Genomic DNA, 24,038 nt, shown 5'->3' on the forward strand with positions numbered 1-24,038 from the left:
ATGTCAATCAAGCAAAGGATGAAGTGGACCTCCTTAGGATTTATTTGATCTCCATGAAATGATTTTATGGATCATTTTAAAAAATTTTGTTGCCAAGAAGAGTACACCCAAATCATCATCACTTTACGATTATTAAATGAAAATATGATATTTTAAAAATGCCTATTCTAATAAATATATTACACTATATATAAGTAGTCTGTAAGAACCTTAAATAAAATGATACTCTTATTGTAGAGTCCCACAAAATTTTGATATTTCAAATGTCGAATTCATAAATAAATTGGACTCATCTTATCACGTGAAATTCTTTTTGGTAGTTCACTTAACTGTCTTGTATGATAGATTTCTATTGTTTGATTGACTATTTTAGAAAAGGTCTTATGCTTATAAATGTAGTATTCCATACAGGCCAATATAAACAAAGATCTCACTTTAGCAAGGTACTCAATAACACCTCCAAGCACATTTAAGAAAGTAGTTTCACTCTCCCATCCAAATGTGGACATGAGATCCAATATCTCATATTCCTCCACTGTACAACAAATCTTCCTTTGCAGATCTATCGCGAGGCATGAACAAATTGCTCAAGCATACTAGCCTTAACTATTGATTGAGCAGAGCATTCATTATTTACAAAAGTAGACCGCAAATAAGTAATTAGTCTTGGAATGAATCTAGAATATTTGAAATAGAGATGTGTTGTAACAACATAATCTAGCACTATATCTCCAAAAAATTCCATGTGCTAATAGCGTTATGGAATCTCAGGTAGAATATAAGATCGGTGAGTTAGTCTTTAAACAGCGAAGGGTCGTGAAACTTGTAATGTAGCAGTGATTTCCATGTGTCGTACATTGACTAGCTTCTTAGCATTTACGATGAAGTAAATTTGCATAGGTGCATCAATAAAATTAATGTCCACTCGAATTCCATTCATTGATGATAAAGCTTCTACTCTGTCCGCCCAAGATGAGGTAGGAACCTATTAGTGCCTCAACTCCTGTGGGGAAGTAGAAACTTTATCATTCCTGAAATGGTTCAGATTGCACATTGATTTTGTTGAAGCACCTCTGCCGTGTCAATTCTAAGAAGATAGTTAATGTCTGGTACTTTGTAATCCTGCTACTTACAAGTTCCATGATACTTCAGTGCTTGTTGAAGCTCTAACTCAAGTATCAGACATGCTACTAGAGATTTCATGATGATATCAACACTAGGAATTCTTGGATATACAGTGCTAGATTGCGTTGTCACAACACATTTTTACTTCAAATATTTTAGTTGACTCCACGACTAATTATTAATTTGAGGTTTGCTTCTGTAAACAATGAATGATATGCTCAATCTGTAGTTAAGACTTGCATGCACACACACTTTTTCAATGCCTCGCCGAATCTGCAGAGACAGATGTACTATTGAGAATTTGAGAATTTAGATCTTCTGTCCGCGTTTGAATGGGAAGCTGAAACTACTTTTCAAAGGTTCTTGGAGATGTTGTTGGTGCGACGTTTGTTGATTCTACCTTCGACAAAGATACTTAATACATTTCTTAACATAAGACCTCCTGTAGAACCGTTGGTTACACCTCAAACAATAAAACTCCAACCAATTCGAGAGTTAAGTGAACTATGTGCCCATAAAGGTTATTTAAAAAAGAAATCAGTTTCTTCATGAGACAGAGACTAGACATGTGTAGACATTCAAATTATGTGGCACTCTACCATATGAGTACAACTTCATTTAGAATTCTTGAATATTAATACTAGCTCACATTATATAAAGGGTAGTATATTCCTTAGAGAGGGATCTCAAAAATTTATTAAAACCATGGAACATTTAAAAAAAAAAGCTGTGGGCGTACTCTTCTTAAAAACAAAATACCGCATCAAAGTCCACAAAATTCTCTTTATATGAAGATTAAATAAAATTAATTTTGGATGCAAATTATCCAACATAAGAATCAAGAAAGGGACAAAATTGAACTTAAAAAACTGTTAATTAATACAATATTATTATTTCTTTATAGATGAAATTTATTGCAAAAAAATTGTCTCCTAGAATCCTAAATAAAATTTATATTTTATTTTGGGGTTTAGTAAGTTTGATCCGAGTTGATGAATTGGTCAATATCCATTCAAAGTTGCAAAAAACTTGAATATTTATTGATCAAATTCTTCACCCAATAGACAAATAGATCATTTGATGAAATTAATTAACAAGAAGCGCGTAAAGATAGATGTAGTGTCTATCTAATACCTTCTAAATAATATTTATCTCCAAAAAGTTTGGAGATACAAAATATTCTATGAAGTTTAACTTAATATAATGAGACTGACCTCAATTAGTATAATTAACATTGTTTATTCATATAAGATGTCAGAATAAAGATGTCAAATTTCATTTAATTATGAGAACTATCACTTTGGATGGAGCTGATCCATCTTTTGGATATTACAATGGTGTGTTGGTTCTATATATGTGCTTGTTTCCCATCTTTAATATTATTATATTGTAAAAAATAATATAGTTTTGACATGCGAAGAGAAGATGTGTAGATGACGTATCGATTAGGAGGTGAGAGAGGTTGGCTATAGAGGGTAAAAGAAAAGGCAGAGGTAGACATTAGAAGTATTGGAAAGAGGGTATAAATTAGAATTTAATTTTGAGACATTTAATACTAGAATTTTAAATACTAGAACTTCTATACTTCTGTTTTTGGGCGATCTATTAAATGTTCAGACATTTAATACTAGAATTTTTGTATTTCTAATGAGTATGATTTGTGTACGTTTACCACAATGATATTGAAAACCAATTTAAAATTTTCCTAAGCTACATAGTGTGTTGAGCTCGTTCGGGAGGATGTTCCCACTAATTGTGACTTTTCAAATTGTTACACTTTTCTTGTGGATGTGATTCATCTCATAGAGTTCCACCAAATTTTGGTGTCTATAAATGCCCCCTTCTTCTAGGCTTGTCAGCGTGTAGACTTGATAAACTAGAATACGAGACTTGAAGTACCCTTAAAAATAGAGTTTCAGCCTTTGCAGTTAGTGGATTCAGTTTTGCATTTGATTTGATAGAGGGAAGATGAAGGGTAAATTGGGTCACACTAAGTGTACCAATTTTTTTGAAATTTTTTTGTCTCAAATACAAAAAATATATTGCAATCAAATAGTTATAAAGAAGAATAATTTTCTTCATAAAGATTTTGAGTACAAATATGGTTATTACTTGTTTGCTCTCTCTTAAGATTTTTCCGTGATTCAATGATTGTTAGTGTCAATAAAAGGATGATGTGGACCTCCGTAGGATTTATTCGATCTCCATGAAATAATTTTATGAATCTTGTCAAAACTTGGTTGCAAAGAAGAGTGAACCCATATCATCATCGCTTTACGAATATTAAATGAATATGTGAAATTTTGAAAAATTCCTATTCAATGAAATATATTACACTATATATAAGTAGTCTATAACAAACTTAAATAAAATGGTACTCCTATTGTAGAGTCCCACAAAATTTTGATATCTCAAATGTCGAATTCTTCAATAAATTGGACTCATCTTGTCGCGTGAAATTCTATTTTATAGTTCACTTAACTTTCTAGTTGGATAGAGTTCTATTGTTTGATTTACTATTTCAAAAGAGGTATTATGATTATAAAAGTAGTATCTCATACAGGCCAATATAAACACAGATCTCACTCTAGCAAGGTACTTAATAACACCTCCAAGCACATTTGGGAAAGTAGTTTCATTCTCCCATCCAAATGTGGACACAAGATCCAATTTCTCATATTCCTCGACATTACAACATATCTGCCTTTGGAGATCTAGCGCGAGGCATGAACAATTTGCTCAAGCATACTAGCCTTAACTTTGATTGAGCAGAGCATTCATTATTTACAAAAGTAGACCGCAAATAAGTAATAAGTCATGGAATCAGTTTGGAATATTTGAAATAGAGATATGTTGTAATAACATAATCTAGAACTACATCTCCAAGAAACCATGTGCTAATAGCGTCGTGGAATCTCTGGTAGAATGTAAGATCTGTGAGTTTGTCTTTAATAAACAACAAAGGGTCCTGAAACTTGTAATGTAGCAGTGATTTCAAAGTGTCGTACGTTGACTAGCTTCTTAGCATTTACGATGAAGTGACTTTGCATAGGTGCATCAATAAAATCAATGTCCACTCCAATCCCTTATATTAATGATAAAGCTGCTACTTTGTCCGCCCAAGCTGAGGTAGGCACCTATTATTTCCTCAACTCCTGCGGGGAAGTAGAAACCTTATCATTCCATAAATTGTTTAGATTGCACATTGATTTTGTTGAAGCACCTATGCCGTGTGAATTCTAAGAAGATAGTTAATGTTTTGTACTTTGAAATCCTACTACTTACAAGTTCCATGATCCTTCAGTGCTTGTTGAAGCTCTAACTCAAGGATCATACATGTTACCTGAGATTCCACGATGATATCAACACTAGGAATTCTTGGAGATGCAGTGCTAGATTGCGTTGTTACAACACATTTTTATTTCAAATATTTTAATTAACTCCACGAATAATTATTAATTTGAGGTTTGCCTCTGTAAACAATGACTGATATGCTTAATCTGTAGTTAAGACTAGCATGCACGCACACTTTTTCAATGCCTCACAAAATCAACAGAGAGAGATGTACTATTTAAAATTTGAGAGTTTGGATCTTCTGTCCACGTTCGAATGTGAAGCTGAAACTACTTTTGAAAGGTTCTTGGAGATGTTTTTGGTGCGTCCTTTGTTGATTCTAGCTTCGACAGAGATACTTAATACATTTCTTAACATAAGACCTCTTGTAGAACCGTTGGTTACACCTCAAACAATAAAAATCCAACCAATACGAGAGTTAAGTGAACTATGTGCCCAGAAAGGTTATTTAAAAAAGAAATAAGTTTCTTCATGAGATAGAGACTAGACATTTATAGACATTCAAATTGTGTAGGACTCTACCATATGAGTACATTTTCATTTAGACATCTTGAAGATTAATACTGGCTCACATTATATAAAGGTACTATATTCCTTAGAGAGGGAACCCAAAAAATTCATAAAACCATGGAACATTTACAAAAATATCAAGATGTGGGCCGACTATTCGTGACAACAAAATACTTCATCAAAGTCCACAAAATCCTCTTTATATGGAGATTAAATAAAATTCATTTTAGATGCAAATAATCCAACATAAGAATCAAGAAAGGTACAAAATTTATCTTAAAAAACTGTTAATTAATCAAATATTATTGTTTCTTTATACATGAAATTTATTGCAAAAAATTGTCTTCTAGAACCCTAAATAAAATTTATATTTTATTTTGGGGTTTATTAAGTTGGATCCGAGTTGATGAATTGGTCAAAATCCATTCAAATTTGTAAAAAGAATGAATATTTATTGATAAAATTCTTCACTAAATAGTCAAATAGCTCGTTTGATGAAATTAATTAACCAGACATTAGTAAAGATAGATGGAGTGTCTACCTCATACCTTCTAAATAGTATTTATCTCCAAAAAGTTTGGAGATACACAATATTAGATGATGCTTAACTCAATATAATGAGAATGACCTCAATTAGTATAATTCAAATTGTTTATTCATATAAGATGTCACAATAAAGATGTCACATTTCATATAGTTATGAGAACTATCTCTGTGGATGGAGCTGATCCATCTTGAGGATATAACAATGGTGTGTTGATTCTATATGTGTGCCTGTTTCCCATCTTTAATATTATTATCTTATAAAAACTAAGATAGTTTGGACATGCGAAGAAAAGATGTGTAGATTACGTATCGATTAGGAGGTGAGAGAGGTTTGCAATAGAGGGTGAAAGGAAAGACAGAGGTTGATAGAAGAAGTGTTGGAGAGAGGTGATAAATTAGAATTTAATGCAACTTAATATTACCGAGGATATGACATTATATTGAAAACTATGGAGGATACATATTAGGATATCAGTTTAATAGGTGCTCTATGGATATATTGCATACAATGGTTGTTGTTTGTCATTGTGTATACACTGTTGTTTATTCCTATTTTAAATAATCTATCCTAGTAAATTGTTAATTGATTATCTTTCAGAAATAATTTTTTATCTTTACGAGATAATTGCATGATGTACGTATATTCAATTCTTCTGATATTCCATATTTGATATTTACTAACTACTAAACTATTTTTATAATATGACAATCCTTAAACTATTCGAATTCTAGAAAATCAAAAGCAAGATTCTATTGTAAGTCAAATTTTTTTTAATTTTTATATCGAAAACTATTTTCACAGTTCAAATTTGTGATTAATTCGAGTGTACAATACCTGATTGAAAACCTTTATATTGCCATTTTCCACTCTATAGCCATTTTTAAGTTAGGATTCAAATTCTCCCATAAAAAAGGAACTAAAAAAGTTGCTGTTTTTTGAATATATCAGCAAAATTTAAGGATGGAAAATGGGTTTACTGCAGAAGATATGTCGAAGATCAGAGGTATTTCTACCGTAAAGTTGCTTTATTCCTTCATCCCAACTTATTGGTTGCCATCTTTCATTGTGGGTCGTGGTAAAAAATAGATTTTTTAAAGAACCCTTTTCGTCAATTAGTACACTCCTCCTCTCTTTAATTATATAGTGTTTGTTTGGAGTACAGATCTTTGCAAAAAATGAGCTGAAAATTCGTAATGGGTGTTTGATTATGTGATTGAAATTGGGTTTTTTGTTGATGGAAGTGATTTATTTACCAATTAGCATGCCCCCTTTGATAAATTTGCTAGTAAGGAAGAAGAAATTGAGAAATTTTGAGAAATGGGTGAATTTCGATTATGTGGTAGGAATCGAGTGTTGTGTTGTGAGCTGAGATTCTGTTGGTAACGTCTTGTTAGGGGTCACATTGCGTACACACAATCCTCTTTAGACCCTCTTAGACTCAAATGTACATTAATATATTTTACTACAAAAATATGATATTGGGCAAGACTTCATTAGCATAAGTGATGGTGATGTTCAAAAAATTGATCATAAATCTTGACAAAGAGTGAAGTTCAAAAAATTGATCACAAATCTTGAAAAATTACCTTACAAAAAGATAAGGTGATCGTCAAAATTTTGTCCACAAAAATATGGATGTATCGCCAGTTCGCCACAATAATTTCAGCATCAACGAAAATATCTTATTGATTAATTTGTCTCTCGATATATTTTACATATTTCTGAAGGAAGTGGAATTGATAGACTCTCTACTACGCCCAGTTATAATTTGTAGTTTTACAAAAAAATCAAGTCATTCTTTTGCCAGTTCGCCACAAACTATGATCTTGACAACTCAATGATATAGTAATGTGTATGTAGAACCTTTCCAGCCCATTGCAATGGAATGTTTTTCTTTATTTATCATGAATAGATTGGTTCTACGGTTTAAAATATTTCTTTTCAAAAGGATCTAACACGGTGGAGTATTATTCTAAGCAACTTTGTGATGAATTAACCAGTTACTGTATAACCAGTGATGAACTTGTAGAAGTGGTAGCTATGAGAAAGAAAGTCGTGAAGGACACTAGGATAGCTATTTGGAATGCTAGTTTATCTATCAATATTTTCTTAAATTTTTTTTAAAGGTTAGTTAACATTTTTTTTCTTGACATTTCCAATAAGGTTGTAACTTAAAGAACTCTTATTTACCACTCCTATATTCCATTATGCTTATCTAGGAGTTCTAACTTTTTGCTCCCATTCTTTGTTATCAATTAATTGAAATGGTTTTATCTTTTTAGTAATCCAAATACGTTGTTCGTATATTTATGAGGAAGCATCTCAACTATATTTCTTTGCACTTTTCAATATTTATTGTTATAACGATATTGTGAAGTTACAACGACCATACAAAATAGTAAATTATTTGAAATTTACATCTTCTCCATTAATGACTAATTATCCTTAAATTGCAATAAAATTTTCATACTTAAATAGTCTTGCTTATAGAAACTAGATACGCCAATACTTAAGATGGAAAGATAGTTAAGGTAAGAATTCTTCAAATTCCCTTTAGCTAATGATGAAAGAGAATGTGGATCATTTTCTCGAGATGATAATTTTGTGCCCTACTAATTTGATGAGCGTATTTCATTTTTTGTAGCTAAAAGAAGATTGAAGGTATAGTCAATAAGTTGGACACCAGGCATCGAACTATCGTCCACATCTACTTTTACTTGTATGCACATTCTTATGTTTCTGACATAAGTACTTGAATATGAGGAGTGTTTCAATGAATACCATATTCCTCTACTATATAAGTCTAATGGTTAGTGGGGCATAATTTCTTTAGATTATCTTGATTATGATGTATTAGAGTTTTATATCTGTAACGACCTGTTTAGTCGTTTTGAGCAGCAGATTTTATTTCTGCAAAAAAAGGATGAGGCGACGGACTGTCATGGGCACGACGGACCGTCGTAGGGTCTCGTTTCAAAACACTTAAAAAATCTAAAAATTGGGTACTGAAATCGACTCTCTGATCTTCGTAACGTAATGGCAGGACGGACCGTCACAGACTCTTAAGAGAAATTGAGTCTCTGAACTCTGTGACGGGCAGCAGGACGGACCGTCGCAGGCACGACGGGCCGTCATAGGCTGCGTAATCCCAGTCTGACTCGGATTTCCATAATTGTTTTAAGGGACGTTTTTGACTATTCTTGCCTTAATTATAAAGTTAGTGGTTTAATGTTAATAAGTCTAATTACTTGGGGGTTAAAAGAGGTAACGTTAAGATAATTAGTGGGGCATTATTGCCATCTTTTATTCTAAATTATATAATAATTAGGGTAAAAGAAAGAGGGTTGGAATAAGAAAAAGAAAAGAACAGAAAGAGAGAGAAGGGAATCGATACAGAGAGAGACGATCGAGAAGGGGAAAAACACAAAGCTTTGGAAAAATTTGCTTGCTTGGTTTCTAATCTTCGGTGGAGGTAGGTTATGGTTTTCATTCTTTCATAGTAAATTCTTAATAGAGAATGATATGTATTGATAATATTGTAAACCCTGCTATGTGCTTAATTGTATGCATGCATGAACGTGATTATATAATCGTGATTATATTAAGCATGATGAAGTTACTGAATCCCAATTCTTGATAAAAACCTAATCTATTTTTAATGATGATGCCTTGGTAAGGGAGAAGGCTTGATGAGTTGATAGAATGAGATTAGGGGATAGGGTGTCACGAACCGACACGTAGAATTAGGGGATCGGGTGTCATGAACCGACACGTAGAATTAGGGGATCGGGTGTCATGAACCGACACGTAGAATTAGGGGATCGGGTGTCACGAAATGACACGTAGATTTAGGAGATCGGGTGTCACGAACCGATACGTAGAATTAGGGGATCGGGTGTCACGAACCGACACGTAGAATTAGGGGATCGGGTGTCACAAAACGACACGTAGATTTAGGAGATCGGGTGTCACGAACCGACACATAGAATTAGGGGATCGGAGTGTCACGTACCGACACAAGAGAAATAAAGATAATGAATCTTGAAAGATGTTAATATACTCAATCTAATGAACATGATTCCCAAATGAGTATGGTATTGAGGCTTGAGTCCTCATGTGTGAACTTGACGGTAATTGTAAATGATATAGTGCTTGTTGTTGATACATGTTGAGTATCATAGTTGATTTTATGATATTACTTGGTATATATTGTTTTCTATTTTGAGTTGGCCGATGATATCTACTCAGTACCCATGTTTTGTACTGACCCCTACTTTTATGTTTTTCTTCTTGTTATTTGTGGAGTGCAGCAAACGTGCCATCTTCTTCAACTCAACAGTAATTCTAGACAGTCTTCGTCACACCGGATCTTCAGGGTGAGCTAACGCTTCTAGCTTGGACTGGATCTACTCCTTCATGTCTTGATGCCTTGAACTTCCGGCATAGACTAGCTTTTATTTGTTTTAGCTTTTTAGAATACTCTTAGTTTAGTACTTTGATCATAGATGTTCTTGTGGTGATGACTTCCAGATTTTGGGGATAATAATAGTTATTGATTTTATTAATGAGTTTAAGTCTTCCGCATTACTTTATGTTGATATTACATTGAAATGTTAAGGGTTAGATTGGTTAGTTCGCTCACATAGGAGGGTAAGTCTAGGTGCCAGTCGCGGCCCGGATTTGGGTCGTGACAAACTTGGTATCAGAGCATTAGGTTCGTTGGTCTCATCCTACACGAACGAGTCTAGTAGAGTCTTAAGGAACAGTAGGGGGACGCCTTTACTTTTCATTGAGAGGCTATAAGACTTTAGGAAAATTCCATTCTTTCTTTCTTTCTTTCGTGCTATTACTTGGGTCCAATTGGTATCTAGGTGCTACAAATTGGTATCTGACCATCTTCACTCTATTTCGCAGATGGTTAGAACTAGAGCAACGACTACCCCAACACCAACACCAGCACCAGCGGGACAGGGTGCGTCTGAGCCAGCCACTAGGGCTGTAGCTCGAGGAAGAGCAGCAACAAGAGGCCGTGGTAGAGGTCGTCGGAGGACGTCCTATAGGGGAAGAGGACGAGCACCTAGCCCATCTGATACTAGGGCTGTGACTCCTCCACCGACTGAAGAAGTAATAAGAGAAGGGGAGGATGGGGAAAATAAACAAGTGCAGAACGAAGGATTGCCACCCCAACCTACCCCAGAGATGATCAATCAGGTTCTCGCTTATCTTAGTGGGTTGTCTGATCCAGGTCAGGCACCTCCAGTGTTTTCTGCACCAACACCTCCGATTTCAGTGGTACAACATGCAGCCACTATGGCTCCTCGTATGGATGCTTCATTGGACATAGGCACGTTTCCACGTCTGACTACTAGGCCTATAATGACAAATGATCAGCATGAACTTTTCAGTAAGTTCTTGAAATTGAAACCTCCAGACTTCAAGGGTGCTGAATCTGAGGATGCTTACGATTTTCTAGTTGACTATCATGAGCTACTACACAAGATGGGTATAGTAGAATGGTTTGGTGTTGATTTCGTGAGTTATAAGTTTCAAGGGAACGCCAAAATGTGGTGGCGGCCACATGTTGAGTGTCATCCAACGGAGGCACCACCTATAATTTGGGCCTCATTCTCTATCTTGTTTATAGAGAAGTATATCTCCCGGACTTTGAAGGATAGGAAAAGGGATGAGTTATTGAGCCTAGAGCAAGGTAGGATGTCGGTTAATGCATATGAGGCTAAGTTTCGTGAACTATGCAGATATGCCACCCAACTTTTTTTCAGTCCACAAGAGCGGATTAGTCGTTTTGTGAAGGGGTTGAGGTCAGAGTTGGGGATTTCATCCTTACAGGTAGCGGCTACGGCAAAATCCTTCCAAGAAGTGGTAGATTTCGTGGTAGACGTGGAAGGAGTGAAGCGAGATGAATTCACCATGGCATCGACATCAAATAGGTATCGAAAGGGAGGTGAGTTTAATGGTTCTTACTCTAGAGGACAGGGCTCCGGAGGTTACTCAGTTCGACCCATTCAGTCTTCACTACAGACTGTAGTTGGGGGTCCACCTTAGACCGGTCAACACTTCTCTAAGAGACCTATGCTTGAATCTAGATAGTGTTACTGATGTGGGGAGACTGGACTTATTAGGGGAAATTGTCCAAAACAGAGTTATAGACCCCCAATGGCTACAGGTAGAGGTGGTCATGGTAGAGGCTGTTATTCTGGAGGACGTAATGGTCGAGGTAATGGTGGTCACCAAAATGGCCTAGGTGATGGGCAAACTAGAGTCGCTACATCACAACATGGTAGGGGCAATGGACAGACAAACGATAGGACCCATTGTTACGCTTTCCCTGGGCAGTCTGAAGCGGAGGCATCTGATGCTGTCATCACAGGTAATCTTCTGGTTTGTGATTGCATGGTTTCTGTATTGTTTGATCCTGGATCCACATTTTCATATGTATCTTCCTCATTTGCTAATGGTCTAAATTTACATTGTGAATTATTTGATATGCCTATTCATGTTTCTACTCCGTTGGGTGAGTCTATGGTAGTTGAAAAGGTATATAGGTCTTGTTTGGTGAACTTTGTGGGGAGAAACACTTATGTAGATTTGGTTATCTTAGAAATGGATGATTTTGATGTAATTCTGGGTATGACTTGGCTTTCTCCACAATTTGCGATCTTGGATTGTAATGCTTAAACGGTGACATTACCCAAGCCTGGGACAGATCCGTTAGTGTGGGAGAGTGACTACACTTCCAATCCGGTGCGTATCATCTCCTTTCTTCGTGCTAAGAAAATGGTTAGTAAAGGGTGTTTAGCTTTCTTGGCACATCTCAAGGATGACACTACCCAAGTACCTTCGATTGAGTCGGTTTCGGTGGTCCGTGAGTTTTGGGATGTATTCCATGCAGATCTTCCTGGTATGCCACCAGATAGGGATATTGATTTTGTATTGACCTTGAACCGGGTACTCGCCCCATTTCTATACCCCCTTATAGAATGGCTCCCGCGGAGTTAAGAGAGTTAAAAGCCGAACTTCAAGAGTTGTTAAACAAAGGCTTTATTAGACCAAGTGCATCTCCTTGGGGTGCTCCGGTTTTGTTTGTGAAGAAGAAGGATGGCAGTTTTCGAATGTGTATAGACTACAGACAACTAAACAAGGTAACCATAAAGAACAAGTATCCTCTTTCTCGCATTGATGACTTGTTCGATTAGTTACAAGGTGCTTGTGTCATCTCTAAGATCTACTTGAGATCCGGTTATCATCAATTGAAAATACGGGCAACGGATGTGCCAAAGACTTCTTTTCGAACGAGGTATGGGAATTACGAATTTGAAGTGATGTCTATTGGTCTTACGAATGCCCCTGCTGTGTTCATGAGCTTGATGAACGGGATTTTTAAGCCATATTTGGACCTCTTCGTGATCGTATTTATTCATGATATACTGATATACTCAATGAGCAAGGAAGAACATGAGGAGCATTTGAGAATGGTATTGGAAATGTTGAGGGGGAAAAAGCTTTATGCCAAGTTCTCTAAGTGTGAGTTTTGGATAGATGCAGTGTCCTTCTTGGGGCACATGGTTTCTAAGAATGGAGTGATGGTGGATCCTTCTAAGATTGAGATAGTAAAGAATTGGGTAAGACCTAGTAATGTGTCAGAAATAAGGAGCTTTGTTGGGTTAGCTAGCTACTATCGCCGATTTGTCAAGGGATTCTCTTCTATTGCTTCCCAACTGATGAACTTGACTAAGAAAAATATTCCATTAGTATGGTTGGATGAGTGTGAGGAAAGCTTTTAGAAGCTCAAGACTTTGTTGACTACCGCACCCATTCTCACCTTGCCAGTGGAAGGTAACAATTTCATTATCTATTGTGATGCATCTTATTCGGGTTTGGGTGAAGTGCTAATGCAAGAGAAGAATGTGATTGCTTATGCTTCAACACAATTAAAAGTGCATGAACTTAACTATCCAACTCACGATTTGGAATTAGTCGCGGTAGTGTTTGCATTAAAGCAATGGAGACACTATTTATATGGGGTTAAATGTGAGGTCTATACGGATAATCGTAGCCTACATTATGTCTTTACTCAGAAAGATTTGAACTTGAGACAGAGGAGATGGATAGAACTACTGAAGGACTACGACATCACTATTTTGTATCATCCGGGGAAGGCAAATGTTGTAGCGGATGCTTTAAGTAGAAAGGCGGGAAGCATGGGAAGTCTAGCTCACTTGCAAGCTTCTAGACGCCCATTGGCTAGAGAGGTTCAGACTCTAGCTAATGACTTGATGAGATTAGAAGTAAATGAGAAGGGAGGATTGTTGGCTTCTGTGGAGGCAGGATCTTCCTTTCTTGACAAGATTAACGGAAGAGAGTCTGATGATGAGAAACTGCACAGAATCCAAGATAAGGTGTCGCGAGCAGAGAATGCCCATTCCTGAATGGAAGTGGGAAAGGATTGCAATGGATTTCGTGGTTGGTCTTCCAAAGACAATGGGTAAGTATGACTCTATTTGGGTGATTGTTGATAGGTTAACTAAGTCTGCTCATTTCATTCCGGTCAAGGTGACTTACAATGCAGAGAAGTTAGCCAAAATCTATGTCTCAGAAATTGTTCGGTTGCATGAAGTTCCACTCTCCATCAAATAAGATAGAGGTACGCAATTTACTCCTATGTTTTGGAAAACATTGCATGCGGAATTGGGTACTAGGTTTGACCTTAGTACTGCGTTCCATCCTCAGACCGATGGTCAGTCTAAGCGAACGATTCAAGTGTTGGACGATATGCTTCGTGCATGTGTGATAGAATTTGGTGGCCATTGGGATAGCGTCTTACCCTTAGTAGAGTTCTCCTACAACAATAGCTATCACTCAAGCATTGATATGGCCCCATTTGAGGCACTATATGGGAGAAGATGTAGGTCTCCCATTGGGTGGTTTGATGCATTTGAAGTTAGACCTTGGGGTACTGACCTTCTGAGGGAATCGTTACATAAAGTGAAATCTATTCAAGAGAAGCTTCTAGCGGCGCAAAGTAGATAGAAGGAGTATGCAGATCGGAAGGTTAGAGAGTTGAAGTTTAAGGAGGGTGAACAAGTCTTGTTGAAAGATTCGCCAATGAAAGGGGTGATGCGGTTTGGTAAGCGAGGTAAACTTAGCCCAAGGTATATTGGTCCATTTGAAGTACTTAAGCGAGTAGGGGAGGTGGCTTATGAGTTAGCCTTGCCTCCAGGGCTGTCCGGAGTGCATCCGGTATTCCATGTGTAGATGTTGAAAAGATACCATGGGGATGGAAACTACATTATCCGTTGGGATTCAGTTTTGCTTGATGAGAATTTGTCCTATGTGGAGGAACCTATTGCCATTCTAGATAGGGAAATTCGCAAGTTGAGATCAAGGGAGATTACATCCATCAAAGTTCAATGGAAGAATCGACCCATTGAATAAGCCACTTGGGAGAAGGAGGAAGATATGCGAGAAAGATACCCACATCTGTTTACAAATTCAGGTACTCCTTTTCGCCCTTGTTTTCCTTCTTGTGATCGTTTAGGGACGAATGATGGGTAAATTGGTATCTATTGTAACGACATGTTTAGTCGTTTTAAGCAGCAGATTATTTTTCTGGAAAAATAGGCTGAGGCGACGGACCCCACGACGGACCGTCATGGGCACGACGGACCGTCGCAGGGTCTCGTGTCAAAACATATAGAAAATCTGAAAATTGGGTACTAAAATCGACTCTCTGAACGTCGTAATGGAATGGCAGGACGGACCGTCACAGGTGTGACGGACTGTCGCAGACCCTTAAGAGAAATTGAGTCTCTGAAGTCTGTGACGGAGCAGCAGGACGGACCGTCGCAGGCACGATGGGCCGTCACAGGCTGCGTAATCCCAGTCTGACTCGAATTTCCTTAATTGTTTTAAGCGACGTTTTTGACAATTCTTGCCTTAATTATAAAGTTAGTGGGTTAATGTTAATAAGTCTAATTACTTGGGGGTTAAAAGAGGTAACCCTAAGTTAATTAGTGGGGCATTATTTCCATCTTTTATTCTTAATTATATACTAATAAGGGTAAAAGAAAGAGGGTTGGAATGAGAAAAAGAAAAGAACAGAAAGAGAGAGAAGGGAATCGATAGAGAGAGAGACGATCGAGAAGGGGAAAAACACAAAGCTTTGGGAAAATTTGCTTGCTTGATTTCTAATCTTCGGTGGAGGTAGGTTATGGTTTTCATGCTTTCATAGTAAACTCATAATAGAGAATGATATGTATTGATAGTATTGTAAACCCTGCTATGTGCTTAATTGTATGCATGCATGAACGTGATTATATAATAGTGATTATATTAAGCATGATGAAGTTACTGAATCCAAAATCTTGATAAAAACCTAATCTTTTTTTAATGATGATGCCTTGGTATGGGAGAAGGCTTAATTAGTTGATAGAATGAGCTTAGGGGATCGGGTGTCACGAACCGACACGTAGAATTAGGGGATCGGGTGTCACGAACTGACACGTAGAATTAGGGGATTGGGTGTCACGAACCGACACGTAGATTTAGGGGATCGGGTGTCACGAACCGACACGTAGAATTAGGGGATCGGGTGTCACGAATCGACGCATAGAATTAGGGGATCGGGTGTCACTAACTGACACGTAGATTTAGGGGATCGGGTGTCGCAAATCGACACGTAGATTTAGGGGATTGGAGTGTCACGTACCGACACAAGAGGATTAATGAATATGAGGGAGCAGAGTGTCACGTACCGACACAAGAGAAATAAAGATAATGAATCTTGAAAGATGTTAATATACTCAATCTAATGAACATGATTCCCAAATGAGTATGGTATTGAGGCTTGAGTCCTCATGTGTGAACTTGACGGTAATTGTAAATTATATAGTGCTTGTTGTTGCTACATGTTGAGTATCATAGTTTATTTTATGATATTACTTGGTATATATTGTTTTCTATTTTGAGTTGGCCGATGATATCTACTCAGTACCCGTGTTTTGTATTGACCCCTACTTTTATGTTTTTCTTCTTGTTATTTGTGGAGTGCAGCAAACGTGCCGTCGTCTTTAACTCAACAGTAATTCTAGCCATTCTTCGTCACACCGGATCTTCAGGATGAGCTAACGCTCCTAGCTTAGACTGGATCTACTCCTTCATGTCTTGATGCCTTGAACTTCCGGCATGGACTAGCTTTTATTTGTTTTAGCTTTTTAGAATACTCTTAGTATAGTACATTGATCATAGATGTTCTTGTGGTGATGACTTCCAAATTATGGGGATAATAATAGTTATTGATTTTATTAATGATTTTAAGTCTTCCGCATTACTTTATGTTGATATTACATTGAAATGTTAAGGTTTAGATTGGTTGGTTCGCTCACATAGGAGGGTAAGTGTGGGTTCCAGTTGCGGTCCGAATTTGGGTCGTGACAATATCTAAAGAGTAGATCATCGTTAGTCATTATGCATACTGGGAAGTCAATGAGAGAATCAACAAATTCGATTAATATTGTTCTCAAATTTTTGGAGGACTTAGAAAACTCTTCAAGATTACTTAATATTTGGTGAGCAATAAATCTCTTTTCATAATATACTATAGATGAAATTTTAATTTCTTATATTCCTAGACCATCTGCATGTTAGTAGCTTTTAAGGGGGATGAAGGTATTTTCTATTTGAGAAACTCACGAAAATCTTGGCAATTTAGTATTTTAAATATTTAAAAAATATTACGTTATTGACATTTCTTTAACATATTTTTATATTTTTATACTCCCTAAATTAACCAGAAAACCCTTTTTTTAAATATGTTTTTTGGTCCATATAAATAATTTAATTAATTATAAAAAATTAAAATAAAGTTTTTGCCTAAGTACAACCTAATTTTATTAGGGTAAAGCCCACTTTTATTAACCCTAAGTATAAAATCTGTTCTTACTGTTTTGCCTCTTTGCTAGCGGCTGAATATTACTCTTCATGATTCTTGTGGGCTGTACCTGCTCTCTTTTCCAACTTTCTTAAGTCTCTTCTTCTCAAACAAGATGTGTCAGTGAACCAAGGTAACAACTCCTATCTTTTCCCTTCCTTTACTCATTACGAATGAAGTCGATTCTAAGTAATTTGGATATCATAGAAGATTAATAAAACAAGCATGGAAGGTTTAAAATACACTAAAATGAAAATTAAGGAAGAGGTGACTACATTTGAAAAAACTTAATAGGCTAGCCTTTTCTTCGTTTTAGCTCAAGATTATTATTGTAACTAGCTTAGGTTTGTTTATATACTATTATAAATAGCTTAAACTAGGATTTGTCTTAGGGGTTGGTTTTTGAATGCACATTTATTGTTTAGGATACTTTGTGAATTTGGGAAACCCTTACAGCAGTTCAATTTATCCCTCTTGATTATTTGGGTAAGTCTTCACTTTTATGTATTAAATTTCTTTAACGTTTAGATTTTACTCTAGTAATTAATTGCGTTTTAGTTGATAGATCATCTTTCTTTTCTTCTTATTCTTCCCGTCTTTCTTTCTATTTCTTAATAGTATATTTTGTTTCCTTTTTTTTTCTTGCACCTACAATTACATCAAGTATGTCTCCCTCTTCCATTCTATTTCTAAATTATATATATTGTTTGCTTGATCGTTTTACTAGGTAAGTCTACCCTTCAAGTAATAAATAGAAGAAATCACCTAGATTTTTCAAGTGGAGAAAATTGTACTTGATACATCATGGTTCTCAACTCACTTCCTTGTTGACCAGGTAACGCTTTGATTGTATGCAAAAAAATTATTTCTGATGCAGAAGGAACTTTTCTTCTGGTGAACAATATATTCAATGCCTTTTTATTATGTTCTATGAACCTTAGTATTCTAGGTAGGTATTGAGTACCTTTTGGTGCACCTCCAATATATGAAGTTCTTAGTGCCTTCATAATCCAATTAGTAGGTTATCATAGTGCGAGGATTAGAAGTATAACTTATACATGTCACCTATATATCCATTCCTTCTCGCCCTGATCCAAATAATAAAAAGAATTGACACCAGCTAGCTTAGAATTGACACGTAATTGTTGTTTATACCAATTTTTTTTTGACAAATGCCTTTACCATAACACATCCTTTTATACTAGTATGATCAATATACATTTAGCTTTTATATTTACTCAAATTTTGCGTACTTTGATATTGAATTACTTAGCATCGGGTGTTATACGGATGTTCAGAATTTTGTTTTGTCCATATACCTAATGGAAGTGGAATTTTTCTTGGACCTTTGTGATCCATAGCTTATTGTCTAGATACTTATGCAATGTGTGATGAGCTTGGACAGCAATGATCCATTGTGTCATGTCCCACCACTTCCTTAGAGAAAATCTAGATTGATGAAGGGCTTGGTAAAAAACTCTAGAACTTCCTAGAAATATTCAAGAAGGCTTTAGAATTCCCTAAAACTATTAAAGGATTCTAGAATAGGACTGAAGTGTAAATATTGTAGGGAACTTTAAAGTAGATAATACTTACACTTAGGCCTTTAGAAGGTACTATAAATATTGGGCCTCTCATTGAAAAAATGTTCCAACCAAGTGTAAAACATTCGACCAAGTAATACTAAGCTTTTTTAAAAGCTTTTCATGTTTCTCTATGTCTTTCTTGCATTCTCTTAGCGGTCTTAGATTCAAATGTCCTTTCTGAGCTTACAAAATCGTGAAATATTGTAAGTTGTCAAGTGTTGCATAACACATTAGTTAAACTCTAAGTCTCTGACAATGTTTTATCTTATAAAAGGTTTGCAGTAAGGGAATGACCAATGAAGGAGATATAAACAATGCTAGCACAACAACAATCAAGATGAATTGTGGAAGTAAGATCTGCAAGGGATATAAGCAACACCAGAGTAGTAAGGAAATGTAGTTCGACCCTACACAAAGTAATGCATCAATGAAATCAATGTCCATCCATATCCATTTCAATAAATGATAAAGTCTCTACTTCCGCGCCTATGTTGATGTAGGTACCTATTAGTGCCTCACCACATTAGCTACTATCTTAGATATAATCTCCTACTTTACCCGATTATACATTTCTACCGAAGGAAAACTCAATGAAAAAGTTTTGAACTCTATAATTATCCCTAGGAATGAACCCCATTTTATAATTTAATGGTTCATTACGAATAAATCTAAAATTTTTACGAGCACATCGAACCTTGAAGAATGCAACACTCCAAATTATTTTATTTTTCTTAATGTCGAAAGACCCTCATGATGATTTTCATAAGTCTTAAACAAATGTATACTGATAGCATATTTGAGAAAAGAGTCTCCAAGTTACCTAAGTGATTCCAAATGAAACATTTGCATGCATTTCTTTCTTGTCACTACTTTCAAAACCTTAGAAGTTTGGATAAAAAAATTTAGTTTGCCCTATAAAATCCAAAGGTTCTAGAAGACATATAGTAATTGGCGAAAGATTCTTGTCCTAGAGAATATTATGAATATAAGGTATACACGTGTGAGAGTGAACTTGTTCGGGTGGAATATAACAGATTCACTACCATAGGTGTATACCTTAGAATTCGTAATATTCTCAAGGTTTGGAATTCTCCTAGTAACAATCTGTCTTGCTACAACCTTAAGATTTTATATAGGAAGCAGTCATTCAGAATAAACTTGAACTACAACCAAAAACTTTGTATCCCAATTGCTATGTTTTTAAAAGTAATGACAACAAAAAATACATGTAGAAGTTACATTTGGAATAACATGGGAATCTTGGAGACTCTATTGTCAAATGTGATGTTAGTATACAATTATTTAAGACTTATGAAAGTCATCACGAGGGTTTTCTCAAAATTAAGAAAAATAAAATCATTTGCAATATTACACTATGCAAGTTAGGATGTGCTTGTAAAATATAAAAAATCATCTATAATGAACCATTCAATCTTAAAATGTGAATCATTCATGATTATAATTCTCGAGTTCATTACTTTGGTTAAGAGTTCCTATTTCCTTCAATAAAAATGTATAGTAGGCTAAGACAAACTATTAGAAATAGTAATAAGTAGTTGATGTGGTTGAGGCACTAATAGGTTCCTACCTCAACTTGTGTGTGGAAGTAGCGGTTTTACCATTTATGAAATGACTATTGTTGCACATTTATTTTGTCGATATACCTATGACAAGACACATTCCTATGAATGCTGAGAAATAAGTTAATAAGTCTGGTACTTTGAATCGCTGCTACATTACAAGTTCCATGATCCTTCACTGCATATTGAAGCTCTAACTCAAGGATCATACAAGCTACATGAGTTTCCACGATGATATCAATACCAGGAATTGTTGGACATACAATGCTAGATTATGTTGTTACAACATATATATATTTCAACTATTCAAACTGAACCCATGACTAATTATTGATTTGATGTATTCTCTATTAACAATGAATGATATGCTCAATCTGCAGAAAAAGATTTGCATGCACAAGCACCTTCTTCTTCATACCTCGCCAAATTTGCAAAGACTGTACAATTGAGGATTATTGAAAATAGGATCTTCTATTTACGATTGTATGGGAGGATTAAACTGTTGCCAATATGTCTTATAAAATAAGAAATTACTCATTCTAATAAATTATTCAGAAACATGAAGTAGCTGAAATTTATAGAACCAGTAAGAGAGATGAATAAAAATTTACTTCTAAAAAGGTTAGATTTTTAAAAACATACAAGAATCTTAAAAAACTTTTAAATCGAAAATGATCAAGTCCACTGAACTCACAGTGTCTCCTTAAGAAAATTATTCCCCTCTAGTATCCGAGGTTTGATTTTCAATATAATCTCCTAATGTAAAATGATCTTAATCAGAATATTGTAGATACCAAAAACTCTACTGTCAGTGAACCAATCCATAGTAGGAAAGTAGACGAAGGAAAATGTGTGCAGATGACGAAGAACAAGAAGATAATAATATTAGTAAGGAAATATTCAAAAGAATTAGTGGTATTTATAGACAAGAAGAATTGGTTCCGAAAGGTTGCAACCCTTTCAGAATTCAAATGACCATTGATAAAAGTTTGCAACCTTTAAAATGGTACTGAATGTTACTGAAAGTTTAAACCTTTTAGAACAGTCATGGCAAAAAATTTAAATAAAATGCGAATGTTTGAATAAAACGGTAGCGCGCCGGTCCGAGTAAAGTCGGGTTAGTCAACTAAAAAGTTGAAACATTGCAGCAAATTTTCAACTTCTGTTATCAACGAATTATTTGAAAACATTTTTGTCATTTAATTAATCAATTAATTAATTCAAATAAACTTTGTTAAAAAAATAATGTCTCGATCATTTGCCGAAGCTGAGATGAGCTAGCGAGAACGACGATGGCGCGAAGGTGGTTCCTTTTTCCAAACCTTTTAATATATAATAGGAGTGTTTCTGTATTTATACTCTCCTACTTTTCTTTTAACCACCGATGACGGACAAATGACATTTCATTAAAGCATAAGAGGACTTTTCAAATTCGCAACTCTTCAAGTGCTCAACATTTCAAATTCCTCTCTTTCCCTTGATTTCCCAACAATTCTTCCTACATACACAACAATCCACTACAATATGGGGAGTGGATATAAAGTAGGAGTGCACGGACAATTGTGTACTTTATAGTCAAGAATTAATTGCATCTGGATAAGTAGGTTTTCCCTTGGACTTTCTGTAGTGAACATCTGTCGGATATACTCGGTTAATCGGTAGATGTGATATCCTTGAACCTTTGAGTTTTGGTGTATACCTATACAACCATATTTCACACAATTAACTCTTTACTGTCTATGATTCTTATGGTTGTGTTAATTCCATTCATGAAAACCTGCTGGTTTTATGAGTGTATAGAGAATAGAATTTTCACATAAAATTCTATCTGTGTAATCTCGTAGATACACTATTTAATCAAATGAACCAAACTTAGCAAATCATTTAACTCTTTAAGCTTTATTATCTCATTAACAAGCCTTAAAGTGTTAACCTTGTTCCTGGAATTGTCTTCATCATGACAATGAATTATGTTAATTGACAATGTCGAACTGTCAGCCACAACATTGTGTTTCTCTGTGAATCTATCTGTTGGGATCTCCTGGCTGCTAGATAGTGTTACCGTCATGCTGACTTGTCCAAAGCCGTAAACTCATTCCCATAGATGATCTTTTAACTACCTCTCTCACTAGGACTTTCGTTAGTAGATATGACATATTATCTCTTGACTTAAATAGTCAATTGTGATAATTCCACTAGAGGGTAGTTGTCTTACGGTTTCATGTCTCCATCATATCTGACGAGATTTCACACTATACATAATGCTCCATGCCCTACCCATTGCTTCTTGACTATCAAAATGTATGCAAATAAGACCAACAGGTTTGGGCTAGAGTTGAATATCCTCTAGAAAATTTCAGAGTCATTCAGCTTCTTAACCAGCCTTATACAAAGCAATTAATTCGGATTTCATTGTAAAGCAAGCAATACATGTCTTGTTGGATGATTTCAAAGAGGCTGCTCCTCCACCAAGTATAAATACATAACGACTCGTGTATTTTACATTATTTGACCATGTGATCTAATTTGCATCACTATATTTTTCAATAACAGCAGATATTTATTATAAAGCAAAGCATAATTTTCTGTATATTTTAGATAACCTAACACACATTTCATTTCTATCCCGTGAATTTTATTCGGATTACTTGTGAATAGACTCAGTTTACTAATTGCACATGCTATATCCGGTTGCGTACAACTCATAATATACATCCATCATCCCAACACTCTGGCATATTACAATTGAGAGTCCTTCATTCTTTTTAAAATGTACAACTTAAATCAAATGGAGTTTTGACAACATTGAAATTCAAGAACTTGAAATTATCCAATACGTTTTCAATATAATGAGATTGCGATAATGCTAGTCCCTAAGGATTTTTGTTAGTCCTACCCACTAAGATTAAATCAACAACTCCTAAGTCCTTCATATCAAACTTGTTGGACAGCATGCGCTTAGTATCACTTATGTATTTACTCATTATTAATATTCTCATCACAATACCTACAAACAATGACTTCATGATTCATAACATTTTTAATGTAAACACATTTACCAGATTCGTTAATCCTGAGTCCATTTTCCAACATTGTTTGTTCAAATTTAGCATTTGATTGTTCAATTGCTTGCTTGAGTCCATAAAGTGATTACACAAGTCTACGCACTTTCTTTTCTTTACAAGGAAATATAACCCCTTCAAATTATTTATTGTAAATTTCAACCTCCTACTCTTCATTTAAGAAGGTTGTCCTTACATCCATTTGGTAAATTTTAAGATCATGCACTGGTTCTAGTGCCAATAACATTCTAATTGATGTTATCCTTGTTAATGGAGATTATGTGTCAAAGTAGTCCAAACCTTCCTTTTGTCTGTACCCTTGGACTA

At 35.4% G+C, this 24,038-nt stretch overlaps 1 pseudogene; it reads right to left on the reverse strand.

Annotated features, from left to right (window-relative positions):
* LOC138340778 (endoribonuclease Dicer homolog 2-like) overlaps nt 1-22,717 on the reverse strand; it is a 41,165-nt pseudogene extending 18,448 nt beyond the window's left edge.
* Between the last annotated feature and the right edge of the window lie 1,321 nt (nt 22,718-24,038).

This window comes from Solanum lycopersicum, chromosome 1 (assembly GCF_036512215.1).
Source record: "Solanum lycopersicum chromosome 1, SLM_r2.1".
In the NCBI taxonomy this organism is placed as follows: Eukaryota; Viridiplantae; Streptophyta; class Magnoliopsida; order Solanales; family Solanaceae; genus Solanum; species Solanum lycopersicum.